The sequence below is a fragment of the Equus caballus genome, chromosome 7, assembly GCF_041296265.1.
Source record: "Equus caballus isolate H_3958 breed thoroughbred chromosome 7, TB-T2T, whole genome shotgun sequence".
NCBI classification, from domain to species: domain Eukaryota; kingdom Metazoa; phylum Chordata; class Mammalia; order Perissodactyla; family Equidae; genus Equus; species Equus caballus.
Window position 1 is genome coordinate 84,527,425 of NC_091690.1, and position 23,159 is coordinate 84,550,583.

Sequence of the window (23,159 nt, forward strand, 5' to 3'; positions counted from 1 at the left end):
GCACTTTGGGGCTGTATCAGGCCAAGCATGGATCTCAGAGCTTCATATATGTTAACTCTTCTAATCCCTTCAGTGACTTAAATGAGATACTACCACCGTCTGCATGTTACAGATGAAGAAACAGACGTAAAGCAATTGGTTAACTGCCTGAGATCCTACCGGTGCAGAACCGAGATTAGACCCAGTTGGTCTGGCTCTGCAGTCTCTGCTTCTAACCACGAAGCTGTCCTGCCTCTGATGTAGAGGAAGAACGGATGCTAGAACCAGCAGGGTGGGCAGACACCTTATTTTAGAGTACCAGTTTAGGGGTGCAGAGGTGGAAGAGGAGCCAGAGATGAGACGAGAGGGATTGCAGAGGTGGGGATGCAGGGGAGTCTGGTGAGAGCCATGAGGGGCCACAGGAAGAGAGAGTTTCCAGAAGGGGGTTTATCCACAAGGCCAAGTGCTATAGAAAGTTCCAGGAGGTGAGCTCTGAGAGCAGGTCTGAGCCAAGGAGAAAGTGGAGAGTGCCTGGAGAGGGGGTGGTGGGTTGTGGACGGGAGGACGCTGCCTGCGCCCTCCTGACTGTCAGCTGCCATTCACTCTGGGAGGCTTCACTCGAAGACGGCGAAGCAGACACAAGCCTCGGGTGTCCTTGTCTGTGTCTTCTTATCAGTGGGAAGAGGCAAGCATGACAGGGAGGGCCAGGTGAGAGCCGGCGCTTCTCATTTGGCAAAGCCAGTGGCTTTTCTGCAGCCTGATGATTTTTGGAAGCTGTTTGCTATGCTGAGGCACAAGTGTGACTCGCTCATCTGAATGCCGTAGCGATCACTATTTTTCCTGGAAAATTGGGCCCGTGTGGGCTCTGTGTGTGGTTTATTTGAATTCCATTTTTATAGCCTTATTACCTTGTCCCCATGATGCAAGAGGCCCCTCTTTTCTCGAGCTTTGCTGTGAAAATTGTTTCTTAAAAGGCACAGAGCGGTCTCTCATCACCTGGGCGGTGCTCTCCACAGCAGCTCTTGTCTGCAGGCTCGGCACACACTTTTCATCACCCTTGACACCAGTTGTCATGTTTTTCTGATCGTTTGCAATTTGCTGAGAATTTTTAGGCAGCTCTTGAGTCTCACTACCTAGCTGTTTGCCACGATTTCTTTCAGAAGAGTTTGCACGTGTCAATGTCCATTCAGCTTCTTCCTCTCTGACATGTGTCCCTACTAGTGACCTTGCTAGGCCCTGACACCCAGTCTTGCCCTCTGGCCTTGAGCTGATAACAATGGCAGTTGGCATTTATGGAGCCTGAAAAGGAATTATGTTCATGATCTTAATTATTCCCAGTTCCTATGGAGAAGTTACTATTACTTCCCTATTTTACAGATGAAGAAAATGAGTCTTAATGAGTAGAGTAACTTACTCCAGGTCACACAGCTAGTAAATGGCAGAGCCAGGTCTCAACCCAGGCCTTTCTGATCTTGGAACCCATGTTTCATTCATTTGTTCATTCATTCAACAGCAAATAATTGTCTGCAACATGCCAAGCCCTGTTCTAGACCCAGAGGATACAGCAAAGGGGGAAAAAAAAAAAAGCAAAAATGCCTGCCTTCAGCTTACATTCAAATTTGAGGAGACGGAAAAATATAATAAATAAAATATACCTTATGCTATAGTAATAAGGACTATGGAGAAAAATAAAGCAAGGAAGTCGACTAAGAAGTTTTAGGAGGAATTTAAATAGCAGAGTCAAAGAAGGCCACATTGAGAAGGAGAACAAATTGTTAGGTTAAGTAGCAAACAACCTCCAAATCTTAGTGTATCAACCCAAGAAAACTTTATTTCTTGCACAGGAAAATTCCCGTGTGACTGCTCCTGGTTAGCAGGCATCCTTCCTTGTGGTTATTGAGGGACCCACATACCTTCTATCTTGTGGTTCTGCCCTCCTTAGGGCCCTGAGATTCCTTTCCATTCAGCTGGAAGATGAGGAAAAAGAGACAGGGTTTTGTGGGGAAGTTTTTATGGGCCTGTCTGGAAGACATACATCCCTTCCATCCATTGGTCAGAACTCAGTCACATGTTTACTCCTAACTACAAAGGAGGCTGGGAAATGTAGTCTAGCCATGTGCCCATAAGAAAAAGAAAGTGGGTTCTGGTGAATGGATAGCATCGTGTGTGCCATAGTGAATGAAGTGAAGAAGTGAATTGTGTGTTTAACTGGGGGAAGAGCATTAGGCAATGACAACAGCGAGGCAAAGGTGGCCAGGATAGCTGGAGTGAGTGAGGAAAAGGTGAGGAGGAGAGTGGTGGACGGTGAGGGCAGAGAGGTTATGGGAGCCAGGCTGTTGGAGTCACTGTCAGGACTTGGTTGCATTGTGAATGACAAGGAGAGCCAGGAACAGTTCAGGCTTTTGAAAGAGGAATAACATGGTCTGAGTTGCCTCTTGAAAGGATCACTCTGGCTGCTGTGTTGAGAATAGACTGAGGGAGCAAGGACGACTCATGGAGAGGAGGCGGAGTCTGTTGGAGTTATCCTGGTGTGATGGGAGTAGCCAAGTCCCCAGTGGTGGTGACGGTAGAGATGGTAAGAAGGGGTGGGATTGGAGGTCTGTTCTGAAGGTGGAACAACACGTTTTGCTGTGGGATTGGTGGTGGAGTGTGAGAGAAAGAGAGGAATGAGGATCATTCTGAGGTTTTGGCTTTTGCTTGATGACTATTAATGTCACTTTCTACCCTTAGGAGAAGGAAGAGGAGAAATGTTTTTGGAAAAAGATACCCAATTACCCTCTGGGCCCTGACCTATCTCCCATAGCTTCTCCTCCTCCCCCGTACTTTCTTCAGCACAGACGCAATTCTCACTCATAACTGCGCTTTCAGACAGAAGGAGGGCATTGTAGGTCCTCCTGGCACAGAACGTGGATGAGACAACATTGGCAGTGGTCTCACATCATTTTCATGGGCCTTTGGGCAAAGCCTTGGGGCCCCCTTGGACTGATGTGGAAGGGGCCCATTGTCCCCTCTGGGTGGCCGAGAGATGCCTACAGGGGTTGCTTCCAATCCCTTCTGTCTATAATGTAAGACCATGAGTGTGTGTGGGAATGGGAGCAGAAACAGTTTCCCTCCGTCTTCCTTGGCAATCATGACCTGCCAAGGCAGAAACCAGAGATGGAACTTTTTAATAGACAGTGATCTCACTAAGCGCTTAAAGGGGAAGAAAGTCTCTCTCAAACAGAGCAGAGTATGAGCTGTGGCAACAAACCTTGCAAGCCTACTGGGTGCTGGGCACTGGCTAGGTATTTCAGTTTCATTGGAGAGCGAAACAGATGTACCACTGCTCCTGCCCTCATGGCAGAGGGAGACCATGTGGCTAGAATGATTTGTGGAAGAAATTATATTTACACCTAAGTATTTATTTTTTTCTTTAAATAGTTATGAATAGTATTGTATTTTTAATTTCAGTATCTACATGTTCATTGCTAGTATATAGAAATACAATTGTTTTTTTGTTTTTATCCCATATTCTACATCCTTGCTAAACTCACTAATTAGTCCTAGGAATGTTTTTTGTATATTCCTCAGGATTTTCTACGTAGACAATCATGTCTATTCTGCGAATAGAGATTCTTTCATTTCTTCCTTTCCCATCTGTATGTTTTTAATTTCCTTTTGTTTTCTCTCGTGCTGGCTGGGACTTCCAGTGCCATGCGGAATGGCAGTGGTGAGAGTGGACGTCGTTGCCTGTTCTTAGTCTTAGGGGGAAGCCTTCGTCACCATTAAGGTTACTGTCAGCTGTTGGGTCTTTTGCGGATGTCATTTGCACTTTGCTGGTATGGGTGTGGGTGAGACCATGGGGTTTTCTGTGGCATTTGGCTGAAATAGAGGGGTTATTTTCTAAAAGTTTTGTGTCTTGCTCAAGGGAGCAAACTTCTGTTGGGGCCTTTTTTGGCTGCACCTGTTGGCATTTCCAGGTTGTCAGCTTCTTCAGATCCACGTCTGGGATATGTGAGGCAAAAGGAAAATGCCAGGAGCTCACCACAGTTCCTTCCTCGGGTCCTGGGGTCCCTAACTGGTCTGCCTTCTTCACTCTGCCTTTCAGAGGCTTCTTACGTTTGTTTTATGTATAACGTCCAGGGCTTTTAGTTGTACATAGCAGCTGGAACAGGGGAAAAGTGTGTCTACTCCATTTTTCTGGAAGTGGAAGCGTTGGGAGAGATTAGAGAATAGAGGCTGGGGCCAGTCTGTGAAGGGCTCCATCCCAAGGGTTTGACTTTGTTGGTGATAGGAGGGCTCCCGGAGGTTTGGCTCCCAGCAGTGTGGAGGAATCGCTGGGTGGAGGGCGTGGCTGTAGCCTGGGTCCAGGTGGGAGATAATGAGGTTCTGGATTGTGACAGCAGGCGTGGGGCAGAAAGGAAGAAGGGGAAAGTGCACGTGGGCAGTGAGGAAGTGTGAGGAGACGAGGTTGAGTCTGAGGTTTCTTGGGCAGCTCGCTGAGATTGGGGAGGCAGCTGGGGAGTGTAAGTGCAGCAGAGGGGGTGTATTCTAGAACACATCTGGAAGATTGGACTAACTGTGCTTCCCTCCAGGGAAGGCTTCACGGAGGAGGCCTGGCTGCTGTGTAAAAACCCAAGGAGCGTGCATTCTTGGCAGAGGAAGCGATGAGGGAAAAGGCGCAGATACAGGTGGGCCTGTGGGCTGCCAGCTAGCTGAGGAGTCCGTGGGTAGTTGCTAGTTCCATAACTGGGAAGGATGCTGTAGGAGTTCCCAAAAGGAAGAGGTTCCAGAATGGGAGTTGATGCTGCCCGTGGTCTGTCTGGCTTCTTGCCTTCTGTTCTTGGTGTGTTGGCATCAATCTTTTCCACTGCAGACAGTCTGCCCTCCGTGTGGGGGACCCCACTGCTGACAGCTCCAGTTTAGCAATTCCAGTGAAGGGAGAACTCCTTTCTCTGCATCCATATATCAATTCTAGAGAAGGGCTCCGATTGGCCTGGCTTGGGTGATGTGCTTATCCTTTTGGACCTATCACTGTTGCAGGAAGTGAGTATGCTGATGTGGGCTGCATCATTTGCCCACCCCGGTGGGGCAGGCAGGATCTTTGCAAGAAGATGCAGGAGAAAGGCATCCAGGGAAGATGACAGAGAATATTTACTATGGCTACTGTACTATGTTTTGAAGAATTTATAGTATGGCAATGTCGGAACTCTTTGGAGAGTTTTAAGCAGAAGACTTGATCAAATTTAGGTTTTCTTAAAATCATTGCAGACACTGTATGAGGTTGTGGTTGGAAATAAGTAAATGACTAGAAGTGGGGAGAATGGTTAGGAGGCTGCTGCTGTAGCTCTGAGAAGAACTGATGAGACCTGAGCTAATTCAAGTCCACCGTTATTTCATTTGAATATCACCTCCTGCCACAGCATCAGTGAGGTGAAGGAGAGGGGTGGAGCCCAGAAACAATTAGGTGGACAGGTCTTGGTGACCAGTTGGGGGGTACAGGGAAAAGAGGGGCTTCAGGAGGATTCACCACCACCACCGAAGGGGTAATAACAGTTCTCTGGAAGGCTAGCGCTATCTTTGGAAACTAGTTATTAAGTGGTAGCAGACTTGACGTATCTTATTGCTTCTTGAGAAGTGTGAGTTTTGTTGGCTTCTTATGGCGCTCTAACTGGAAAAGGGAGCTCATTGATTGTATTTTTCTCCCTTTGAAAACTTTCCTTTCTTTAAGAAATCAGATAATAGGAGATACAATCAAGACTGCCAGTTGGGAAATAGTTAGATGGGAGGACACTGGCCTGAGGACCCTTCCTCCCCCACCAGCCTGCAGGTCTACTTTAGAAACATTCATCCCTTTGTCGTTGTCCTTGCTAGGAAGCCTTTTAAAGATTTTAAGCGAAGAAATGACATAGTCCGATTTACATTGTAACAGATTCCCTCCTGTGTTGAGAATGGAAGTGGGGTGGAGGTGGCAGTGACACCCAGTGTAGAAGCAAGGAACCAGGGACATGAGTTGGGAGGCTCTTGCAATAATCTAGGATGGTAATGGTGGAGGGGGTGAGAAGGGGTCATATTCTGAGTGTACTTTGAGGGTAAAAACCAGTTTTGGTGAGGATTGGGTGTGGAGTAAGAGAGAAAGAGAGGAGACAAGAATGCCTCCAAACCTTTTGGCCTGGGCAACTGGAAGACTGTTGGCTTAAACTGAGACAGGTGAGATTCTGGGAGGAGCAGTCTGGGAGAAGGTCAGGGGTCAGAAGGTTAGACATGTTAAGATTGAGACTTCAAACATGTCTTACACAGACCTCCTGTCTACTTACACCTGACTTGAAACAGGCAGCTGGATATATACTAGCCAGTAGTTCAGAGGAGAGTCCAGGCTTGGAGAGAAATCTGGGCAGGATCAGCACGTAGGTGACATTTGAATCCCTGAGACTAGGTGAGATCACGGAGGGGCGCTTGGAAGTATACAGAGGAGAGATGAGGACAAGGACTGAGCCTGGGGGCACTCTGACACTAGGAGGTGGGGAGACGAGGAAGAACACCAAAGGGAAAGAACAGACAGTGAGGTGGGTGGAAAACCAAGGATGCTATACTGGAAGCCAAGTGAGGGAGCTGTTGAACAAGAGGGATTGATGAACTGGGAGCAAAATCTGTAAGATGAGGACAAAGGGTTGCCCACTGGATCTAGCAACAGGGAGGAGAGGCCAGATGAATGCTTTTGGACCCATGTTTAACCTTTCAAATAAGTCATAGGTCCAGCCATGAAGGAGAATACAGTTGTGCAAAAAAGGGTCACTTAAGATTGATGGGGGGCTGGCCCCGTGGCCGAGTGGTTGGGTTCACGCGCTCCGCTGCAGGCGGCCCAGTGTTTCGTCGGTTCGAATCCTGGGCGCGGACATGGCAGTGCTCGTCAGACCACGCTGGGGCGGCGTCCCACATGCCACAACTAGAGGAACCCACAATGAAGAATACACAACTATGTACCGGGGGGCTTTGGGGAGAAAAAGGAAAAAATAAAATCTTTAAAAAAAAAAGATTGATGGAAATAATTGTAAGAAAGATGTGAAGCTAGTACCATGGGAGTCCAGCAGAAGAGGGCAGTATTTCTGGCTTTTGTAGGGAGAGTTGGGGTCAGATTCATTCATTCATTCATTCCACAAAACCTTTTTGGTTGCCAGGAACTGGGAGGAAGGGAGAAGGCTAAGTTATTGTTTAAGGGGTATGAACTTTCAGTTTTGCGGATGAAGAGAGTTCTGGAGATGGATGGTGATGGTTGTACAACATTATGAATGTACTTAATACCACTGAGCTATACACTTCACACTGGCTAAGCTTGTAAATTTCGTTGTGTATTTTACCACAATAAAAAAAATTGGAGAGGAAAAGACTTATTGGGCCCCCCCATGAGCTTGATCTGGAATATAATGTTTGAAATGGATGACATTTCAGTAGAAGGAGATAATGTGGAGAGAAGGGGAGGAAGACATCCAGCTAGCGGGAGTGCTGAGAGGGAAGGGACTGGCCCTCAGTCCTTTTTGTCTGGATTGGAGGGTCCACTGGGGGAGACCTCGTAAGCTGGGGCTGCAGAGTCAGCCCGGGCCAGTTGGCGCGGGCCTGGCACCCTGGCTACGGAGTCGGACTTGCCTTCTTACATACTGGGAGCCTCTGAAGGTTTCTGCCCATGGGAGTGTCATTCCAAAGGTGTGCATTTAGAAAATTAATCTCCTTAATCCTTCCTGTTACATGGTTGCCTATTAAAAGCAGTGGGATTGAGATCTGCATTTCTGTGGTGGAAACTGTGGCCTGGCAGAATTTTAGATACCCAGGCATGTGTTAATAAATTGAGTAGGTTATTTTTCCATCCATTTTACAAATATTTATTGAGGACTATATAAATGCCCATAGTGTTCTGGCAGTGGGGGTAAGGAGAGAGGTGATTTACCAGATCTCTTCTCATGATAAGCCTAGGGACCCCCATTCCTAAATAAGAAATGCTCCCTTGTGCCATGTGTTACTATGAAGGCCTCACGAGACTTCTGTGGGAGCTGAGAGGAGGGGTTGTCTGGCCTGCCGGGGACTCTGGTAAGGCGTCCAGGGAAAGACCACCCAGTGGATTTGAAGGCCGAGCAGGATTCACTAGGCGGAGAAGCAGAGATGGACATCCTGGGAGGACTGTAAATCAAAACTTATTGGGAGTTATACATTGAAAGAAAATGTAAAAGTATCTCTTTTAAAGCTAAACTCCTATTTCATTGGCTTTTAGGTGGTGTTGGCTAGAGTGCATGCTTTTGGACCCAACCTTGGCTTTTCAAATGTGGAATCCTAGGCCTTCACTGGTAAGTTTGTTTGATGCCTTCTTACCAAATTATGCTATGGAAGATCGGTATTTGGAAGGCAGGTCAAGGTAGTTGTCATTGGCGCTGCTCTGTGGAGGTTCCCGAGCCTGGACCCTTGAGAAGGCTGCAGTGCAGGTGGAATGGATCCACCGGAGAAGGGAGTCTCCCTGCAGATTTCTATGGTAGATGCAGGGAAGGAGGCCAGAGGAGGACTTTGCAGGGTACATGGGATGGACGCAGCTGGCGTCGTGGAGAGGTGGAACTTGGGCTGTTTTAAAGGAAAAGTCCAGGGACAAGTGAAATGAGTTTTTCGGCTTGAGAAGGTAGGTGTAAGATGTAAAGAAAATGGGCTCAGCACAGACCCACAGGAGCAAGAACTTCATCCAGAGGAGTCATGGGCGAGAAGTCTGGCAGTATCTGCTGGCATCTAATTATTCTAGGGCAGGCCCAGCGACCCTTTTCTGTAAAGGATCAGAAGGTAAATACTTTCAGTTTCATGGGCCATGTGGTCTCTGTCATAGTTGCTCAACTCTGCCACTGTAGCATGAAAGCAGCCATAGATAATATGGAAATATGGGTATGGCTGCGTTCCAATAAAGGTTTATTTACGAAGCAGGTGGTGGGCTGGATTTGGCCTGTGGGCTTTAGTTTGCCCACTCCCTTTCTAGACCCTGCATGCTGGACTAAGGCACTTGGACTTTGTCCTGAAGGCAGTGGAAAGCCATTGAAGTTATTTTGGGCAAAGAAGTGAAATGGCAGCAGTGACATGTTAGGAACATTCGTTATTTTGGGCAAAGAAGTGAAATGGCAGAAGTGACATGTGAGGAACATTTGTTTAACAGCTGGACAAGAGGCCTGGGCCTGTTCAAAGGCAGCAGCAGCAACCCAGGCATGAGGTCATATGGTTCACAGTGGTTAAAATTGGAGCAAAGGACCAGGAGAAGAGATATTGCAAAGGGAGAACCGTAGGATTTTCAGTCTTCTTAGACTTTAAAGACAAGAGCCAAAGAAGATGAAAATTTAAACTTGGTAATTCACAATGGTACCATTGACAGAAATACGGGTATTGGGGACGGAGAAGGGTAATTGATGCATCTGGTTTTAGATACATTGAATTCAAGATGACAGTTGTTCATCCACGGGAAATGTCCAGTGGATAATTGGAAATGCAGGGCTGAAGCCTGGACTGAGGGGGTGGGTCTGGAGATGGAGAACAGAAGCCATAGGATTAAATAAATTTTCCCCGTGATGAGCAGAGGGCTGAACCTTGGGGAATGAGCATAACTCTGGGTTGGGAAGAAGAAGACAGAAGAGAACCAGAGGCCGAGGAGGAGAGTCCCAGGAAGGGCAGAGGATGGGGCAACAGAGACGAGGGAGAAGGGACTGGAAGGAAGACTGCCGAATTTGTGACAAGGTGGTTATAGGTGGCCTTGAGGAGTCTGATGATACCAAGAGAAGGAAAGGAGGGAGGAAGCCAGGTTGCACAGGGTCCGACATAAACGAGGGATAAAGAATCAGAGACATTAGTAAAATAGACCACTCATGGAGAGTTTGGGTGGTAAAAGAAGAGAGACACATAAGATTTCGGTATTTGCATGTCAAAATAACCTTTTCTTTAGCTTTGAGGCAGGGAAAGCATGTTGTGACCGGTTCTCATTTCCTTCTCTGGAGCCGAGCTGTGTTTGGGAGTTTGTGTGTACACTGGGCTTCCATTGTGTTCGTAGGCTCCCTTTCAGGTGTGGTGTTCGCAGCTCTGCCACAACTTGCACCACAGAATCCAGCCCATGCTTGGACTCTTGCCATGACACAAGATGTGACCTGTTGTGGAAATAGTTGCATTTGCCTAACTTGGAGGAGGAAATGGGGTAGACCAAGAAATTGAAATGAAACTTCTTATTGCAGAGCCTGCCCAAGCCTGGGAATTTGAGATAATTCCTCAAGTCATTCAACTAGATATCAATTGATGTTCGGAGTATTTCAAATGTACATTCTTTGGTTTGAATGCTAAGTAGTTTTTGGCTCGGTTTGTGTGAAGACGGCAGTTAGAGATCTGGTAGTAAAAGCAACAAGTGTCATGGTTTAGAGCCACCATTTATCGAACACCCACTGTGTACTGGCCACAGTGCTGAGTGCTCTGTAGGTCTCATTTTATTTCATCCTTGCAACCACCTATAACATGGGAGTTACTATTCCCATTTCAGCAAGAAGGAAATCAGATCATAAAGAAGTTGAGTAACCTGCCCAAGGCTGCAGGGATTTGAACCCGGGTCTGTCTGACCCCCGGTTTATGCTGCCCCCGTTCTCTCCCACCGGAGTCTGCACTTTCTCCTCCTGCTTATGTAGAAGGACCAGAGACAGATTGAGCTCTACAGGTTAAACATTCAGAGCCCGTAGTGGGTATTTCCATTTCTGAGGAGTCTGTGAAAAGGGTGGAAGAAGTGTGGGATCTTTGGAAGAGACGAACCAAACTTCACACGCTTTAACTGTTTGCCCAGCTAAAATTTTCCTATGGTTGGAGAAGGTGGCAGCCTCGGGCTTGGAAAGGAAATATCACTAGAAGGCGTGACTGTCCGATTCCAGGCCTAGCTCTATGCGAGTTATAATCTACTTTTTGTTTAAATCCTCGGTATTTCTCTCTGTCACTTCCAACTCCAAGCTCTGAGGGCAGGTCCTGCGTTGTCTTGTTCACGCCCACACCCCCAGCGTTAGTGCGGGGTTGGGCAGGTAGCATGTGCTCACTGAAGATGTGTTGCTTCTGATACGCCAGACAACTTGGGACAAGGTGTTGACTCTCCGTGTGCCAAGCACTGCGGTCACAGAGGTGAGACAGGGCGAGTTCTCTGTCCTCAGGAGGCAGACATTCTAGGACGGAGGGGAGACAGAGTAGATGTGTCACGTAAGGTCAGGCAGGCCTGAGAATGCTCTCCAGTTCAATAGCAGGAGAGAAGGAGGTAGAGGGCAATTGGGGCGGACAGTTTAGTTAGGGTCATCGGAAGGCCTCACCCAGCAATGAAGCAGGACAGTGACGCTGTCGGGAGGAAAAAAGTCATAATAATGTTCTTTGAGGTGGCTACAGACATGTCAGCTGAGCCGTCAACACTTGGTTTTAATTCTTTTGCTTGGCCGTGGTTGCTAACACCCAGCTCACTGCTGCTCCGTCTTGGGCCTCCTGTCTCTGGCGGTGCTGAGCGCTCCCTTCCTCTCCTGGGTCTGTGCTTACCCTGCTGTCTGGCCTGCGTCTCCTGGTTGCCCTCCAGCCTCCCGGATCGCTGCCTGCTTTGTGGTTCTCTCTTCTATGTCTTTAGCTTAGTAAGCTTTTACTTGGTGCCTTTGCGTCAGCCCAAGTATTCTGGCTGCGTGAGCTCATCCCCTGCTCTCCCGGAGCCTGAAGTCCCCCAGATCCACGCATCCAGCCTGGAACCTCCTCCCAGCCCGCTGCCCCTCGAGCACCTGAAACCATCCCTGCCCTGGTGCCATGTCTGTCTGCCTGTGTTGCTTGCCTCGAGTGGGACCCCACCCCTCAGTTATGTCTACTGCAGGAGTCCGTCCCATCGGTTACCAGCCCTGAAGAGCCCATCTTCCAATTTGTCAGCTTACTCCCTTCTTCTCCTGCCCCTCTCCTGTGTTTAGGACTCATCATTTGGATTTTTTTAACAGCCTCTTCCTTGGTCTTCCGCTGTCCGTCTTGGTCCTCCCTCATTCCACCCCGACACTCCTATGAGCATGATGTTTCTAACTCACACATCTCATCACGGGCTGTCTTCTGCTTAAAAGCCCCCGAGGGCTCCTCATTGCTTCTAGAATAAAACCTCAGCCCCTTCAGCCGCCTGCGGTCTTTTCATAATCTGGCCTTGGGCCACCTTCCTCGTTAACCTCTTCCCTAACCCACCTTCTACCCGCAGCCCAGCCTCCCAATGGCCTTCACCTCTTGGCGGCTTTGTCAGTGCTGGGCCCTCTCCTGGGAATGACCCACCCCTCCTCCCCATTTCGGGAACTCAGCTCCAGATTCCGCCCTCCTGGACACCTTCCTTCCCCACCCTGTCCCTTTCTGTGACCTGCAGATGACCTTCCTCCTGGCTCCCAGAGCACCCTCATTTCTCTCTCTCCCCAAGCACTTGTCAGCATAACTGTTCATTTACTATCTGTTGTGCTCAGTAAACTGAGCTCCTTCAGGTTGGGGACAGTACACACACACACACACACACACACACACACACACACACAGTCTCTGGGTTCTCAGTGCCAGCACAATGCACCTGGCTCAGGAATTGTTTGTTGAAAGAGTGAGAATAGCAAAGTCTGTTTCTGCAGCCAGACAACAGATTTATAATATGATCAAATGCATTTGAAATTGGTTCATTGGCCATTGAGTTTGGTGGGGCCACCCCTCTTCTAGGTTGTTCTGGGCTTGGGTTTGTGGCTGTCTCTTGTGTCTTCCAGCATACTGAGGCCTCGGAAATATGACTTCTCTATATTCTTAGCCTCTGACTTTTTTTTTAAAACTGCTGTTGTTGATGGGATAGTAATAGCAATTCAAAAAGAAAAGTAATCCATCAAGGAATGCCCAGGAGGGAGGTCCACCCAGCTTCATCCTGGATGAATCCCAAATTTTCTAAATTAGCCAAAATAATAATTCTTGCTAATAGCTGACAGCTTCCCCCTCACCCCCCATAGTCCAGTTGAGGATGCTTTTCTGGCTGGTGGGGGGAGGATAGCTAGTGGTTCTTTATGGAAGTTCCCAAGAGCATCTTTATCTTCATTTGGAACCTTGTCAAGTCCTCAGTGAATACTGACAAGTCGCAAATTGAACAAGGTTCTGACCCCAGGTCAGTGCCAGGTTGATGTCCGTATTCCCCGTGGGAGCTGGCGTGGTGCACCAAGGTGGTAGCCAATACATTCTCATGTTTTCGTTTGGGACCTTTGGCTCAAGGCTTGTTGCATCTTCTTCACTTCCCAGTTCTGCCACAGAACTGGGAAATTGTGTTGACAATGCAGCTTTTATTTGAGGGCTCACAGTAATCTGGGCAGGCCTCCTAGAAGAAGAAGCCATTCTCAGCACAGAGGTGACCTGTGGACCAGGGTGCTCCAGCGGGCACCCGGGACTGCGTTCCTTGCCTGGAAATACTTATGATGCTGCTTCCCTTTCAGGGACTTTCCGTAAGCCCTTCCCTCGGCACGGAATGCATTTTCTTTCTGGATTGCCTGGTTCGTGTCTCTTCACCCTTCAGATCTCAGCTCCTCTGCCTCTTCTTGGGAGGCCTTCTCTGACCTCCCTGATAAGAAGCCGGGGTCTTACCATCCCCTTTACCATTATTATTACCTACTGCTTGTTGATTACACGCTGTGTGGCAGGCACTGTCAACCTGCTTGCTGGGTAACCACGTAGGTTTGGGGCCTCAGTGGGTGTTGGCTGGAGTAAGTGTTATCATTATTATCCCAGAGATACTGTTTGAGGAAACCGAGGCCCAGATCCACTGAGGACATGCGAGCAGGGGCTTGCCCCCAGGTGCCTGACTGGGTTTGTGCCCACCCATTCTTCCGTCGTCCACGGGCCCCCCTGCCACACGTCCCAGCAGTCCACCCTCCCGCTCATTCTCAGCCCTCATCAGAGGCCGTTTTACATTTATTTGTGTGGTCGTAGATTAATGCATGTGTGTTCTCCCTGCTGGGCAGCCCTGTCAGCCCCACAATGGCAGGAGCCTGGCCTCTGATCCTTGACACAGAGTTGACTGACAGCCTGCTGGACTGCCCAGGCAGCCACTAGCCTGCTTTTCTCCTTGCCCCGTACATTACAGGAGTCTGGGCTGCGAACGTAAATGGAAATCCCCTGGGGCCCCCCACGTTTTAGCCTGCACCCTCAGCTCTGTTTCCATGTCAGAGCCGGCTGTGCTGAGGCAGTGTCTATGCCTCTGCCGCTCCCTTTGTCCTTTTTCCACCTTGCGAACCCCTCCTCACCCTCCTGTAAGGAAGTGGACCCCTCTTTCCTCCCAGGACAGGGCCAGCGCCCTTCCTCGGCACCTCTGGACCTGCACACACTCTCAGGACGGCTCTAACCTCCACGGGTCATCACCACCCGTGTGCCCACCCTCCTGGTCCTTCCGAGCCCCCGGGAACAGCCCTGGTGTGGTCTCGGGCAAGGCGGTACCTTATGTAGTCAGGGCCAGGGGGGTCTACAGACGGGTGTAAGGGAGGACAGAGTTATTACCTTAAGATCAGCCGCTCTATGATGCAGTTTTTGTGCTTGTGCCTGTGCTGGAGAGTGTGTATGGGGGTTGTGTGTGTTTCTTGCTTGATGTTTTTACTTGCATAATTTATCCTTGTGCACATTAGAGTCCATGTCTCCCTCTCTCAGGGGTCTAATGTAGGGCTTTGAGTAATGGATATTTCACAGCTCTTGGCTAAGTCGATGTTTCCTCTTCTCTCAAGCCGAGGGCGCCGCCCCTTCCCCCCATCTCCTACTTCGATACCTTGGCCACCATTTCACAGAGTTGTTGTGACTCAGAGGACCCTCTTCCTAGACCCCGTTCAGAGAGCAGTGGTGTGAAAGCCTGTCTAGACTCCTGCAAGCTGGGCAGGGGGCCGGGCCGCTCTGCTGTGGCCGATGGCAGGGAAGCCGGGTCCCCCAGGGGCCCCTCACTGGGCCTCCAGGGCCCTCTAGGGCCAGGCTGGCTAAGCTCCGAGTGACTCATCCTGGTCTTGAGTGGGGAAAAGTAAAAATAAAAAAATGGCTTCTGCCCAAGTGGGGAAAGTGGGCACGGGGGAGGAGCAGCAGGAGGACGGTGGCCACGCCTTAGGTCTGTGCGCTGGCAGCAGGCTGAGGTTGGCTTAAAATGCAGATGGCCTCCAGGACAACGCCGCCTTCACGGGACACTGACACGCTGGTCTCAGGTGTGGAGGCAGAGCCGCTGCAGAATGTCAGCTTTGCGCCTGCTCGAGGTCCGACTGGAGACAAGCCACCCGAGCTCCCTAAGCCTCAGTTTCCTTGCCTGTAGAATGGGATGGTGGTAACAGTAGTCACCTTGAATGAGGTTCTTTAAGGGGGAGATGAAACATGCCAAGCGCTGTACCTGGATGCAGAAAACGCCCAATGTCTGTTTGCATTGTTGCTGTTTCTAAAAAGCAGTGTTGTTCATCATAGCTGTCAGAAGACTTTGGACAAGATACAAAGTCTAAACTGCGCAGTGAAAGGCTGCGAGCTGTCATGAGACACTGTATGAGAAAAGCCCTTGGTGAATTGCAGCTGATGTGCAGGCATGATTATTAGCACAAAAATGTCAGTTACTGTTTTGGCTTTAGAAAAAATGAGCACAATTTGATGATGTTGAATCTAAGTTCTTGTTTTTGTTTCTTGTTTTGGAGGCAGATTTGTTAGACAGGCCTTAATTGGAATCTCGCCCAGAGGCTGCGTGACCCACACTGGTGACCCGGGTGCCAAAGGCTGGCATAGCACTTGGCACAGAGGACCCTTTCTGGAGCTGTTATTATTTTAAATCTTTTACAAGAAACATTTAATACACAGTAGTATAGTAAGTTCTCGTAGGTTCGTTGACAGTGAATTGTGGGAATTTGCTCTGGACCCAAGAAATTCTCACTCTTAGAGTTTTATGCCTAGCATAGCTGAATAAATTTAAACAGTTTGTTCAGAATTTGATTATAGATAACTACCATTGTTTTCTCACGTAGGTTAGAAATATTTTCTTAATATCAGCTGCTTGACTCTCTTGTGTTTATCTCCGTTCCATACCATTTCCTGACTTTCTCCTATCCTTCCAAAAATAAAAATTGAACAAAATTTACCGGTTTGGAAAAATGTAGGTACTTTCAGGCAGAGGTTGAGAGCTCTTTACTCACTGGCTGCATCTGGCCAACAGCTGTATTTTGTCAGTGCTCCCAGTGTTTTAAAACTTTTTAATCAGTGGCTAACATTTAAAAATTGGTAGATACTGACCAGAAGTCGGGATTTCTAGCTCTTCATGAAAAACGGAAGATCTGGCTGCGGTGGGTCTTTATCCCCTCCCCTCGTGGTGATGCTGCAGAGTGGGGTCCCCCTTCCAGGGTCTGCTTCTCCAGTTGGCTGGGCCCTGCCCAGCTGCTCGCCTTTGCACGGCCTGTGGGTAATTGAGTTTGTAGTCTCTGCTAACCCTAACCCGCACCTCTTAGGCACTGTGCGTCAATTTACAATTATTTTCATTAGCAACTTTGCTCATAGATAGGAAGATTATTTCATCGCTAAGTTGTCATTTTTGTGATAATCCAAGTGGCTCTAGTGTTTTTTCAGGCTCTGTGGGATTAATAGAGTCACCTTCTCTCCTCCCTGGGGGATTTCCTCGTTAACCGCTTTTGTCTTCAGCAAGAGACTTATAAGTCAACAGAAAATGTTGGATACTGCAGGATATAAATTTTGATTGCCCCTGTTTAAGCGAGGTTGAAAACATGTGGACTGTTTTAATTCAGTAATTTATGATGTTGTAAATTTGAACAGTTAATGACGCTTAATCTTTTTATTAGCCATCTTGTTGAAATAGTTGTAAGTTGGCAGAGTCCTTCTTGAAACAGGTGATGAGTTTGAGATTCTCAGTCCTGGAGACCATCCCCATCTGTCATCTCTCCTTAGGCAGCCCACAACCCCTTCCAGCCAGTGAGCACACAGGTCTGGTGGCCGCAGGCAGAGCTGGGAGAGGCGGTGCTGTGTCCCACAGTGGTTACTGTGGGGGAGTCCTTGCAAACACTGAAACTCTTAAAATTGTGATTTCTCTATGAGCTTTTTGTATTTGCTGAGGAAGATTGGCCCTGAGCTGACATCTGTTACCAATCTTCCTCTTTTTGCTTGAGGAAGATTGGCCCTGAGCTAACATGTGTGCCAGTCTTCCTCTAGTTTGTATGTGGGACACTGCCACAACAAGGCTTGGTAAGCACTGTATATGTCCGCACTCGGGATTTGAACCTGTGAACCCTGGGCCACCGAAGTGGAGTGCGTGAACTTAACCACTGCACCACCAGGCCAGCCCTCTATGAGCTTTTAAAATCTGTTTTTTGTTTCTGTCATGATGAAAGAGTGTACTTTTGTAACAAATTCAGACAACCCTGAAGTGCATCAACATAAAGGAAGAAAGTCTTGCGTGAACCCCACGCCCAATCTTCCCCAGACTGGCACTTCTGAGACTTTGTTGGGTGTAATCCTGGACTTTTCCATTTGCTTGTGTCCCCCCACCCCCAAAATGCACATTTTTACTTTTGTTTTGTAAAAATGGAATCTTTCTCTGCATACTGTTCTGCAGCTTCCCTTTTTTTAAAAAAAATTATTTTATTAAGGTCTTGTTGCCTTATAACATTGTGTCAGTTTCAGGTGTACATTATTATTTATCAGTTTCTGTATAGACTGCATCGTGCTCACCACCAATAGTCTAGTTTTCATCCTTCACCATACACATGTGCCCCTTTACCCTTTCACCTTGGTAACCACTGATCTGTTCTCCCTATCTGTGTGTTTCTTTGTTTGTTTATCTTCCACGTATGAGTGAGATCATACAGCATTTGTCTTTCTCTGTCTGACTTATTTCACTTAGCGTAATCCTCTCAAGGTCCATCCTTGTTGTCGCAAATGGCAAGATTTCATCATTTTTTATGGCTGAGTGGTATTCCATTGTATACATATATATGCACCACGTCTTCTTTATCCATTCGTCCATTGATGGACACTTGGGTTGCTTCCATGTCTTGACTGTTGTGAATAACGTGCAGCTTTCCTTTTTATAGCCAACTGACAATTATTATGGTTATCTTTTTGAGTCTATACGTACAAATGAATGTACCTTGTTATTTCTATCATGCTGTGGATGCATTGTAAGCTTATTTAATCATTACAGTATTGGAAATCACCCAGTTGTTTCTGATCCTTGCCATTGCCACCATGGCTGCTGTGGAAATTGTTGCACTCTCCCATGAACTTTTGCATGAGATTTTCTATGGTATAGATGCTGAGAAGTAGGACTTTCGGTTTAAATAGTTTGCCATATAAAATTTGAATCAATATTGCCTAATTGCCCTCCAAAAAGGCTGTACCAATTCACGCTCCTCCCAAGAGTATCCAATAATAGCTCCAATAACCCAGTTTTTGCTTAAACATGTATAAGAAAAGTAGACTTTAGAAACTCGCAAATATGCCATCGAAATGACACGTTTGGCTTAAACGTTCAATATATGTAAGTCTATAGATTTAATTAAATGATTTTCATATCTTGATTTTGGATGGTTACTACCCTGCAAGGTGACAAAAATGTTCCCCAGCTATTGTAGTGGTTGAATTATTAAATATTTATGTAAGGATTTCCGTTGTGCAGGGTCGCCTTTGGGAGAATCACAGCCAAGTCACAGCTTCCTTTTCCACGGCTCGACCAGGGCTGCGGAGCACTCAGCCTGGAGGCTGGGTCACTGTTTAGACGGGCTGCCCAGGGAGTGGCAGGCCTTAGGCCCAAGAGGCCTGGGGAATGGGAGACAGCAGGTGATGAGGAGACACCCGAGGGCTCCCAGGACACCCTTTGCATCTGAACGCCATTTTCCATTGACAGGTTCTTCCCAGGTGTTTTTTCTCAGAGCATCCCTACGACCTCCCGTCCCTATTTGTTTCTGGGGACACTCAGGCTCAAAGAATTTCTGGCTTGTTGATGTCGCACAGCTGGTAAGGGGCCATGCCTTGGACACAGGTGTCCTGACTCCACATGTGGGGGAGTCAGACCCCTGTGAGGCTGAGGCAGAGCTTTTTGCCTACAGCACAGCATGGAAGTTTCCTTTACTCAGCTGGCGGTGGAGAAAGCGGAGGGAAGTGACATTCCCAAACTTCCTGTGGTCACTTGTCCACAGCGCTCTCCTAGAAGTGCTAGCATTTACGGTCATGTTCTCGGATGTGTCCTGAGCATTTGGGAAGGATCCGTGAGTTCTTGGCCAGGGGCCTTCACTGATCACACGAGGTTGAGCCCAGCCGATCCAGGAGCTTTCTCCCTCTCCTTAGAAGGGACAGGTCTCAGGAGGGCTCAGCCCCCGCCTGCTGACTGCGGGTGGAATTTTGAATCCGTCTTCTCCAGAGGCCTCCTCGCTGCCTCTCTGACTGGCGCCTGGCTTTGCTAACAGGTTAGCTGTATCGGCCAAAGCTCCGTGGCACTAACCTGAGTTAGGAGCCTGCAGGTGGATTTGATGCCCAGACCACTGACCCTTCCCGGATGCCCTCAGCTTCTTTAGACCCATGCAGGGTGGTCTGGTTTAATGCAAACAAGGATCTGGAGTTGGATAGTCCTGGGTTCAAATCCTGTCCTCATTGCTTTTACTAGCGGGGTGAACATTTGGCTGTTGACCGCCCCTCTCTGAGCCTCAGTATCCCCTCCTACAAAATGGGCATAATAATTCTCTCAGAGAGGCATTTTGAGGAATATGTGAATTAGGATTTGAAAGGTGCCTCTCAGATGTTCAGCACAGAATAGACACTTCGTCAGTGTGAGAGAGAACACTCTCCTCCGGGGATGCTCCAGACTAGTGGCTGCTGGCTGGTGATTGCGGAGCCAGGGGAAGGCCACCACCTGAACCCCAAGATGAATCATGCACAACGTGTGCTCTTGGGAGCTCACTGTTGTAGTGGAGCCCAGTGAGCAGAGACAGTGTCATGTGGGCCATAAGAATCAATTAATAGAGGAAAGATTAATTAACATCCAGGTGGGGTGGGATGCAAGAAGTCATCAAGCAAGTAGGGTATTGAAGGTTGAATAGGAGCTTGACAGAGACGATAAGGCCATATGTAATTAATAGGCAGCTGTATCCATTAGCGATAAAGTGATATTGTTTTTTATGTATAAATGTTAACTTCTCTTGACTCTTAACCAGTACACTGATATATTCAAATTCCCTTTCCCTTTTCCTCTCATTCCACCTCTCCTTCTCCCCACCCTATGTTAAGACACTCATCCACTAAAAATTTCTTAAAGAATTTCTTTATGCTTTAGTCAGTCCTCAGAGGATGACTCTGCCTCACTCTGCTGAGTTTTGATGAGAGCTGTGGGGTAGCTGTTTTTTTTCCCTTCCTTTTTTCTACAGTATGAGTGAGTTCTTTTGCTTTCTCAGCAATGAACATGCTCCCAGCCATTGGATGTTACTGCGTCACTCCTGTACCCCAGGGGCCTCTGTCATCCCATGTCATCACCAGAACAGCTCTGTGGGACAGCAACTCTTGATTCTTTTTTACAGATGAGGAAACTGAGGCTGGGGAAGGTTAATATACTGAGCATTACACAAGTGGGGTTGCCACAGTTCGACTCTGGGCTTCTCATCGCTGTCCCCTGCCGACCTGCTCAGGGCCTTGCGCACAGTAGGTGGACGAGCTGGAATTGTGCTGCCGGTTCTGTAACTACGCAGTGTGGTGAGTGTCCTCACTGAGCTTCCCACCAGAAGCACGCAGCAGTGATAACTAACATAATACGCACTTTCCCACTCCTCTCCCTTTTATCTCTGAGGTGCTCGTAAGCAGATCGGTTAGACTGTTAAATTTTTTGTGCTGTCTCTGCCCTTTAAGGAATCTGTGACAGAGAGCAGGGGCCCGAGAGCCCAGCCTGGGCGTCCGAGACCAAGAGTCCGGCGCCGGCTCTGCTGGTGACTCCTCAGTAACAGTGGTGAACCACATCCTCTCTCCAGAACCACATCGCCTCGGTGCAGGCTGGGGCGCAGGTGGTTCCCAAGGATGCTGCCCGCGTGTGACCTCCCACGATAGAGTGAGGCTGCGGAGTGTGCTAGAAGGAACCCAGGTGATGGTTCAGGAAGCCCTGAGTGTGAATCCCGGCTCCTGTACTTCCCAGCTCTGTGACCTTGGGCAAATCACCTAACCTCTCTGATACTTTTTGTCTGCATCTGTGGAAGGGCAAATAGGACCTGCTTCCAGGCTCACCCTCAGGATTCCAGGAGACCCTGGAAACAAGGTCGCTCTCCTTCCCTCTGTCTCCCACTCCCCAGGGCCTTGGTTTTGGACTCGCCAGCCTTCTCTGCAGCGGAGCCCAAAACGCCTGGCTCGGCTGCAGTGTTTGTTTTCCCCGGAGCAGCCCAGGATGCTCCGCCCTTAGATTTCGTGAAGCTCTTTTGTGTCGTGGAGAAACTCCTCAGAGGAAGAAAGCGTCGACCCGTTGGGCCTTGTTAGCACTCCAGGGACAGGGCTCAGGCCCTCCGTCTCCCCTTGCAGACGGCGGCTGGGATGGGAGCCCGTGCGCAGGCTCCTATTCTTTTGCGCCTCTTTGCAGAGAACACCATTCGTGTACCCAGTGTTTGCCACGCCCAGGCCTGGTGTTGGGGGGTGGCTGCAGAGAGGCCCAGACGTACAGTCACTGCCTCCGAGAGCTCACAGGGACGAAGGGTGCAGACAGACGGTGGGACACGTGGGCTGTGCCGTGGGCAAGGCACGGAACAGGGTGCCGTGGGAGAAACGAGGACCAGGCGGCTCTCTCTTGGGGAGTCAGGAGGGGCCTCACAGACGAGACGAGTCGGAGTCGACACTGCAGAAGTCAGGAGGAGCGTTCCAGGCAGGAGGAGCCATAGGGCGGAGGCCCGAGCCGTGGAGGAGGTGACACCTGGGTGCGTGTCTGGAACGGGGGCCAAGAGCTGGGGCCTGAGTGGCCGGGTCCTGGTCGTCATCTGTACACTGAGGACCCCGGACCTCCCTCCCGAGCTGCCAGCTTACATGCTCACTCAGCATCCACGCTTTGACGTGCAGTGGGTCTCCTAGACCCAGCATCACTAAACAGACGTCTGGATTCTTTTTTTTTTAAAAAAAGCAAGACCTCCCTGCCCCTCTCCCATCTGCCCGTATTATGTGGCCCCACCATTTACCTGGATGCCCAGGCCCACAATCTAGGCCTCGTCTTTGATCTTCTCCTGCCCTCGCTCCTCACAGCGTCTGTTTGCCATTCTTGACAGCTACCGCTCTGTCAGAGTAGGTCCTGAAAGCCACCGCTCTTCTCTACCCTCCTCCAGACGTTCTCATCTCTCGGCAGGTCTCCCTGCTTCCGCTCTGCCCCCACTGCTGTCAGTCTTCCACACAGAGTGACCTTTTAGAAGGTAAATAAGATCATGTCACTTCCCTGCTCAAAACTCCGCTGGCCTCCTAGCCTCCTGGGAAAAGTATCTACACTGCTAGCCACAGCCTGCCAACCCCTCCTACTTCTCTGGTCTCACCTCTTAGGACTCTCCCCTTTGCTCCCTACTTTCCAGCCACTGCGTCTTTCTTGCTGTTCCTCTTTCTTGCCTCAGGACCTTTGCACTTGCTGTTTACTATCAGGATCGCTCTTCCTGACATCTTTGCCTGGCTCACCTTCACTCCATTTTGCTCTCTCTTTGGGTGGTCTTGCACCCATCTGAGATGGTAGAGGGTCTGTCCCACCCCATCACTCTGACCTCTTACCCTGTTTTATTTTTCTTCATTGGCACTCATCACTCCCAGACTTTATGTTATGTATTTATTTATCTTCTTTATGGTTTGTCTTACCCAGAATGTAAACCTGTGAGGACGGGTCTTTGTCTTACCTCTCTCATCCACCACTCTGTCTCTAGGGCCTAAAACAGAGCCTGGCACACAGTAGGTGATCATCACACATTAGGTGGGTGAGTGAAAAAATGAATGAATTCATGCAAGTGAAGACTTGGGTGTTTATTCCGTAGGCAGTGCAAATCCAGTAGACATCTTTCAGGAGGTGAGTGACGTGGTCAGCAGCTTTATTTTAGAAAGCCAGCTGGTGGCAATGTGGGGGCCGGACTGTAGGAGGAGGCAGGAGAGCTAGTTTAGAGGCTGTTAAAATGGTCCAGGGAAGTGATGCTGAGCCCCGTGTTGAGCTGTGGGGA

The 23,159-nt window shown here is 48.8% G+C and overlaps 1 protein-coding gene across 47 annotated transcripts in view; it reads left to right on the forward strand.

The window, feature by feature from the left end:
- ARNTL (aryl hydrocarbon receptor nuclear translocator like) overlaps window positions 1-23,159 on the forward strand; it is a 103,518-nt gene that overhangs the window by 22,668 nt on the left and 57,691 nt on the right. For 39 of the 47 annotated variants that reach the window (XR_011440273.1, XR_011440274.1, XR_011440276.1 and 36 more), the window contains exon 2: window positions 8,222-8,294. The exons of the other annotated variants lie outside the window; for them this stretch is intronic. The gene's annotated coding sequence lies outside the window, so the exon portion shown is untranslated. The remainder of the gene's footprint in view (window positions 1-8,221; window positions 8,295-23,159) is intronic. 47 annotated transcript variants of the gene reach the window in all.